The following is an 8,477-nucleotide window of genomic DNA, read 5'->3' as shown; positions in this document are numbered from 1 at the left end:
GATTGGGGGCGGTGGATGAGCAGCAAAAAAGTATTTGATGGGCTCTGAAGTCACACACTTTTTAATAATGCTTAGTTTATCCACAAGATAAAAAAGTTAAATAGAAAAGAAAAGGATGAATGGACATATATTAACACAGCACGGCCCATTTCACTCAGAGTAGACCCACTAGAATTAATGGACCTAACTTTGTAATTAATTTCAAAAGGGCTGCTCTGACTAAAACATAGTTGAATACCACCCGTGGTTAGGGTTCCCCTGTAATTTCATCTGCCTGCAAGAAACAGTTTTGACTTATAAACAGCCTTTGAGTGCTAGACTGCTTGACCTTGCTTACTTATTGCCCTTGGTTGGTTGGTTGCTACCTGCTTGGTCTATATATTTATAAACTGGATAATATGAAAAAGCCTATAATCTTTTGCAAAGAAAGCTCTTGTGTTTTGTTGATTTCTTACAATCTAGCTCAGAGTTCTTCACACTTAGAACATATTCATACTTTGCAACATAGAAAACTTACCTTCAACTAAATTGGACTGTTGGTCCAGCCAGCTCACTATTGTCCACACTGGCTTTCAGCAACTTTCCAGGGTTTTTAGGCAGGAGGCTTTCTCAGCCTGACCCAGACGTGCTGGGCATTCAACCTGGGGTCTTCTGCCAGAAAAGCAGATGCTGTACCACTGAGCTGCAGCTCTTCTCCTTAAACTTCATGGTTTGGGGCTGCTGCCTTTTTCTCAACCCATTTGCAATCTTAAGTTTTCGCAGGCTCTTTTCCCGTCGTCAGTTTCTCGCTTCTAATTCTAATGTCAACGCTAATAAAATCCCATCGTAAAGGTGTTTTATACATGAGCTGTGCTACGTTATGGTGCTTGCAATATCATGCTCCCCGGATCACCACATTAAATCAAGATATTGGCATTTATGGCGCACTATACTGCCATCATGTGAGGTTATAATTTGGAGATGCTGCAGCTCATGATTGTATCTGAAATGGGAATCCACAGCAATAAAATGAAATGTCTTATAATAGGGCACTGTGAGAACTGTATGTGTGTGTGTGATGTGGAGTTACAGACAACTCTTTTGGAATAAATCTGGGTAGCTAATAGGATGCCTTCCAGGTGTTGATGGACTACAACTCCCATCACCCCCATCCAGCATGGCCAAGGTCAGGGATGTTAGGATTTGTAGTCCAACATCATCTGGAGGGCACCATCAATTGTCTGCAAAGCCATGTTTCCCTGTCAGTGAAGCCTTACACATCTTGGAACCTTTTTTTTAATGAATATTTTGTACTGTTTTGAGTGTGTTTTATTCTATATATAATGTTGTTGTGAACTGCCCTGATCATTTTTGATATTGTGGTATATAAATACTTTTATAAATAGATGAATGTAAGGAGTATTATGTGGAGATAAAAAATAAACCCCAAACAGGCAAAGTTGTCCTTAGACGATGCTTTAAATGTGCAAGAATTTAATGTGGTATAGTAACTGCACCTGACAGTTTCAACTTGCAAAGTTACTTGCCTGAACTGTGCCCATAGCCTTTATAAAGCTTGTGTGTTGGGCAGGAGAGACCAACTTGCTCGCTGATGTGTATGTGTGACACATAAGGATAGGTTTTCAGATGGGCAGGCTTTCAGACAAGCAAACTGACTAACGTCTTTGGTTCTGACAGCAAGAGCTGTTCAACACTGAAAAAGACTCCTATGAGAGGTGGTGGACTCTCCTTTCTCATAAGATTTTAAGTAGAGGTTGGATGGTCATCTGTCCTGTATGATCTACTCCTTGCCTTGCAAAGTTGGACTAAATGACCCTCAAATCCTTCCAACTCTATAGTTCTATGATTCTAAGTCTCTCTCTCTCTCTCTCTCTCTCTCTCTCTCTCTCTCTCTCTCTGTGTGTGTGTGTGTGTACACACATACACATACATAGATGCATGCAAGGCTGGTTTCCATATTGTATTTATTTACAAAGAAGCAGTGGTTGGCACACTTCACATTGTTGCGAGGGAGCCTGGTATTGAGTTTGTCATTCCTGGGCCAGCAGCCAGTAGCTGGCAGAGTTATGAATTAAAAATAAAATGGATATTTATAGATATGCTACATAATACTCCTTTTATGTGAGCTACTTATGTAGGATTCAGCTTGTGCGTAGCCTTGTCCAGTCCAGTAAAGTAATGAGGTGAAGTGCACCTATTGATATAAACAGCTGGACGCTTTCCCTTGACTCACTGCATTCCTCGTGAAGAAAAACATAAAATATTGGACCGAGGATCATTGGCTCAGTGGTAGAGCAAACACTTTGCCTGCAAAAGGTCCCAAGTACCATCTCTGAGTAGAGCTGTGGAAGATTCCCATCTGAAACTCTGGAGACTCACTGCCAGTAAGTGTATGTAGAAAATACTGAGTGAAAGAGACCCCTTCAGAATTTAAGATTCACCTGCTTAGGAGCCAGACAAAACAGAGACATTCTGTTAAATGAAAGTATAGAGTTTGGATCAAAGGAAGTAATAGTAATAATACAATTCTATTCTGCCTTGGTCAGACCACTCCTGGACTACTGTGTCTGGTTTGGGGCATCTCATTTTGAGAAGGATATTGATAAGATGATAAAGGGTCTGGAAACAAAACTTTATGTGGAACAGTTGAAGGAATTGGGAAAAGAGGAGGCTGAGAGGATATATGATAGCCATCTTCAAATATCTAAAGGGCTGTCACATGAAAGATGGAGCAAGCTTGTTTTCTCCTCCAGAGGGTAGGACCCAAACCAGTGGATTCAAACTACAAGAAAGGAGATTCCAGCTAAACCTTAGGAAGAACTTTGTGACAATTGTTACAATGCATAGTATGTACTTTGCCAAACCTTTATTAGGCATTACAAAGGCCATCATGTCAGGTGGTTATTTATCGTTTTGACATCTGATGGGAGGGCGTTCCACAGGGCGGGTGCCACTGCCGAGAAGGCCCTCTGCCTGGTTCCCTGTAGCTTTGCTTCTCGCAATGAGGGAACCGCCAGAAGGCCCTCGGCGCTGGACCTCAGCGTCCAGGCAGAACGATGGGGGTGGAGACGCTCCTTCAGGTATACTGGGCAGAGGCCGTTTAGGGCTTTAAAGGTCAGCACCAACACTTTGAATTGTGCTCGGAAACGTACTGGGAGCCAATGTAGGTCTTTTAAGACTGGTGTAATGTGGTCTCGGCGGCCGCCCCCAGTCACCAGTCTAGCTGCCGCATTCTGGATTAGTTGTAGTTTCCGAGTCACTTTCAAAGGTAGCCCCACGTAGAGAGCATTGCAGTAGTCCAAGCGGGAGATAACTAGAGCATGCACCACTCTGGCGAGAAGGTTCAAAAACATGTATGCACTCTATGTTTGTTCCTCGTTCAAAATCCAAAACCTATATTGTTGTGGACAACCCAATGATCTGATTTCAACAGATGAATTTGGCAGGAGTGTAGAGTTTCTGTTGCCAATTAGCTTTGTCACGTAACAGGGGTTAATTCCCCCCCGAAAAGATCGCTTCCCCTGATGCTGTTGGTAGGTTAGTATATGCAAAGTGGGAAGTGGTCTTAAGGAGGATGACTGAAATTCTACCTGCACCTACAAATGTCTCAGCTTCTGCACAGTCTGACAACAAAAGACAGAGGGCTCAATTCTAAAATGGGAAAACTCGTAAAAGCACAGAATCATGAAAACTGATGAGGATGGTAGAGCCATCTAAACTAGTCTGCTGTCATAAAGGAGGAACATCCACATACCTGGTGTTGAGAGAGTGGATAGAGATAATTTGTTCCTTTTCTCCCATAATACTAGGTGTATTATTGAAATGAAAATTATTAACAGCATCTTTTGCACATATCAAAGAAATCACTTCTTCACACAATGTCCAATTAATTCATAGCCATAAAATGTGTTGGCCACACGCTTAGATGACCTTAAAAGTGACATAGACAAAATTCAAGTTAGGGATAGTTGATAGTGATTGACGTGGCAGAGGGCTGTTGATTCCCTGTCATGCTTGTGGGTTTCCTAAAAGCACATGGCTGCCCACAAGATAATAGAGCCTTAGTCTATCTTCGTGTTCACCAGCTCTAGATTATAAGATCCACTTTTACCATCAGTAGGGATGGGGAAATCTGTCAATTGCAGTTTCTCTTGGTTTCTCATTTTTCCAATCTTACATTCAGTTCTCATTTCCTCACCAGTTTTTTTAAAAAGTAAGTCCTCATGGAAATCCATCAGCATTCTGGTGTTAATTTCTCCTAATATACACATTTGCATGCAATTTTGCCTAATATACTCCCCCCCAAACCAATGACCCCTAATATATGTATTTTGTTCATTTCACTAATATTTGCACTTCTATGTACATTTTACCCTAACAACATGCCTTGAACTGCATTGCAAAATTCAGAGACCTGAATTTAAAGGATGGCTGTGTTTCAGTTCCTGTACTGTTTCAGAAAGTGTGAATTAGTTAGATTGGCTTTTATATGCGAACTCCACTGAATCTGTCCCTCATCCCTAACCACCAGTAATAGTTCGTCTGGAGAAGCAGTGGCTGCTGCAGAGCTACTATTTTTTTTCTGGATCCTTGGAGGATTGAGTCCCAGTGTATAATTTCAGAAAATAATAGTCTCAGTGAAATGCTCTAATTGGGGACAGGTTGGGTTTTCTCCAGAGTGTGGTCTCTTGCGAGCGCCTCGCTGATTATCTACAGTCCGTTAAAGAGAAAGAGACACTACGCTCCTCCCCAATTTGATTTCTGCCGGGCTTGGGAGCCCAGAAGACGTCGAGTGTATTCCCCACACGACGAGGCTTCCCGTTCTTGCCTTCAAGACTCCTGATTATAAAGGGGTGAGGAAAAAAGAAAGCGCATCGTCACAATTTATAAATGCAAATGCAAGTTCCATCTATTTAAGCAGTTACTACATTCATGCCACATCTTTCTTCCAAGGAACTCAAGGTAGTTTACATGTGTTCTTCTTCAGGCCCATTTTATTCTCACAGTAACCCTGTGAGGTAGGTTAGGCTGAGAAAAAGCCCCTGGAGCAAGGTCACCAAGTGAGTTTCATGACTGGGTAGGGATTTGAACCCGGGTCTCGCCAGTTCTAGTCCCACAACTGCACCGCAACGGCTCTCCAGAACTATGGTTCCTAGTTAAGTGTCAGAAACATTTCCCATCATGATGATGTAAACTGGGTAAAATTAAACAATACTGAATAGAATAATAGTGTTGTGGAGCTGGAAGGGACCATGAGGGTCATCTAGTCCAACCCTCTGCACTTCAGGAATCTTTTGCCCAACGTGGGGCTCGAACCCATGACCCTGAGTCTCATGTTCTACCAACAGAGCTATCCCTAAGTTTTGTTCTACCCATTAGCAGGAATTTCCAGAGCTTCTGTTTAATGAAGCTTTCAGGGGCCACATGCCAGTGGATAGTGGGACCAAGACATAAGTAAGCACAGCAATGGATGTGGTTCTTGCCTTTATGCACTGCCACCCCTTTTAACCCTGAATGGACATCTTGGTGATGCTGCTGTTTAAACTGCATTCCTGAGGGTACATTCCTGCTCCTCATGCCATGGAAATTGTGTAATTTCCATGGACACAACCCAGGCTAAATTAACTGCAAAGAACCATTCATTGTCAATGGGAGTTTAAAAAGAGCCATCTTTATATTTCTCTTACCGAATAGCCGTGACACTAGGTGAGCCTATGCAACTCCTGAGAATCAGATCAACCTTGCGGCTTGTAAAGTTCTGCACAGTGGGCTGTGCAGAAGAACAACACAGCTGTCAGGTGGTGGTGTGGTTGCTTGAGAGCAAACAGGCAAGACTCCGACCTGTCTTTTCCAGGCTTTATTATTAGTGCAAACTATTTACAGTGAAGAGCGTCGCAAGTTCATGTCTGGCTCACTCGCTAGCAGAATCTGGGAGTGGGCGGTCCTTATACCTCCTCCAGCATAACAGTCATGTGACCCCCAACCTTCTCCTCCCTTCCCTGCGCCTAAACCTACTGCACAGCATGGGCGCTGGCAAAGGGGTACTTCCCTCTCCTCCGGTTTGCTCAGGCTCGGTGTTGAGGCTCTCCCTAGCATCCCCTGCTCTCACCACTTCCTCTCCACTGGTGGTGGGGCTTCCCTCCTCGCCAGAGGAGAAACTGCTTCGCAAGATTTTCGGAAGTTCCATATAACACAACTGCCCTTCCACCTCTCGCCTCTGAGCTGATGGCAGTTCCCTGACAACAGTAGCATTTTTTCTGTTAAAGTGACAGGCAAAAGCAGCATTAAAACCCAATCTTTTTCGGATTAAAAGTCCTTAACAGACATGGGGAGTTTGGTGCCCAAAGGATGATGACGTAGGTTCCAGGCCAGCCTTCCTGAAGTTTTTGTTTGTTTATAAAGTATTTTTATCCCTCTTTTCAGCTGAAAAGGCTCCCAGAGTAGCTTAGATAAGATCAAGAACAAACCAGGCAGCATAGTCGTCCTACTTTACAAAGGAACATAAGACGAGCCCTGCAGCTGGATCTGGCCAAAGGCCCAGTCCAGTATCCTGTTCTCAGAGCAGCCAACCAGTTGCCTATGGGATGCCCACAAGCATGACCTGCATCCTGTAGTTGAAGGACTGTCTACCCCAAATGTGTCTTAAAGATAAAGAACCAAAAGAAGGGAAATCAAGAAGGGTCCTGAAGTTGCCCACCAGCAGCTAGCTAACAGACACACCAGGTCACAGTCTTCCTTCTTTGGTGGGATGGGGTGTATTTCTCTTTAAATTATAGTAGTAATAATAATAATGCTATTATTTATTATTTGTACCCCACCCATCTGGCTGGGTCTCCCCAACCACTCTGGGCGGCTTCCAACAAAGATCAAAAATACATTAAAATGTTACACATTAAAAACTTCCCTAAACAGGGCTGCCTTCAGATGTCTTCTAAATGTCAGGTAGTTGTTTCTTTTTTTGACATCTGATGGGAGGGTGTTCCACAGGACGGGCGCCACTACCGAGAAGGCCCTCTGCCTGGTTCCCTATAGCTTTGCTTCTTGCAGTGAGGGAACCGCCACAAGGCCCTCGGCCCTGGACCTCAGCGTCCAGGCAGAACAATGGGGGTGGACACGCTCCTTCAGGTAAATATTCCTACGTTTGCATCTATACAAATATACACCAGCATATGCAAATAGCTATTTTCTATTTTGGTGGAGCATTTCCTCTTTTTCAGAGGTGCATATGTAAGCAGCCTCCCAACAAGATGGTCCCTGCCTGCAGACTTGCAATCTAAACGTTACGGCCAAAAAATAAAAAAGGGAGGAAGAGACTGCAAGGAGATTCCTGCATTGCAGGGGTTGGACTAGATGACCATTGGGTTCCCTTCGAGTTCTATGACCATAACTCCTGTGATAAAGCATTTGCTTTGCATGCAAAGTGTTCCAGATTCAATACCGGGTACCTCCATGTAGGTATGGGAATGCCCTCTGACCCAGAGAGCCACTGTCAGTCATTGAAGACAAATCTGAGCTAGATGGACCCAAGGGTTTGACTCAGTATCAGGCAGTTAGTTCACTATGTTCCTCTGAGGAAAACAAGCAAACACAGGCATTCATTCTTAAAGTTACCAAGTTCTTTTACTGTCCACTTGAATGAAAGCAGTTCAGGATGTGAAGCAGCTAAATGGAGCTTTGCAATCAAATGTGTTGACAGAAAGAATTCCGATTCCCTTCTCTACTCCTCATAGAATATCTGCTTCTAGATTCATAGTTCAGGGAGAGAAAGAATCAAAGAGCACCCTGATCCCAGCAGGATTCTAGCTTCCTTTAAAAGGCTATGCATGTGCATTCTTGTTTGCTGGATCAGCCCAAGGTATTATGAGTGCAGTGCCAGCTTGCTCATGTAATTCTCCATTAAAGGTGATGGAGAAATTCTGTTCAGTGTGCATTTAAACATGAACTTACCTGACTGGCCCTTTCTGAAATAATATGTGAAGTAAAACACAGCCATCCTTCAAACCTTGCACTTCTCTGATTTTTCCAAGCAGAGGGTGACTAATCTAGCCATTACATCTTATTTCAATACTGCATCCAAGGACAATTGCTGCTGCCTTCCAGCATTTGCCGCCCAAGGCAGTGTCTCACTCTCCCTAATGGTAGGGCTGGCCCTGAAGGTGCCCATATGCAATACTTCTTGTAAAACCACCAATCCACTTTTGCGAATAGAAAAAGTAGCATTTGAGCTAGGAAATGAGAATGAAAGAGCCTGCCTTGGAGGTTCAGAGATTAATAACACTATAATGACTCATCCTGGCATTTCCCCCCTCCACAACAAAGCCAAATTAACAGTCTCCCTAGGTAATGACTTTAGAAGAACAGTGCAACGTTTGAGAGATTTAAACCCCTCTTTAATGACCACCCTTCTGCCCTTGGCCAAAAATAGTGATACCAACAGCAGAGGCGTAAACTAATCTGGAAAGGGGTCCAGAGGTGAT

Source organism: Podarcis filfolensis, assembly GCF_964270895.1.
Source record: "Podarcis filfolensis genome assembly, chromosome: 8".
NCBI classification, from domain to species: domain Eukaryota; kingdom Metazoa; phylum Chordata; class Lepidosauria; order Squamata; family Lacertidae; genus Podarcis; species Podarcis filfolensis.
The sequence above is the reverse complement of the archived record's forward strand: the minus strand, read 5'-3'. Positions refer to the sequence as shown.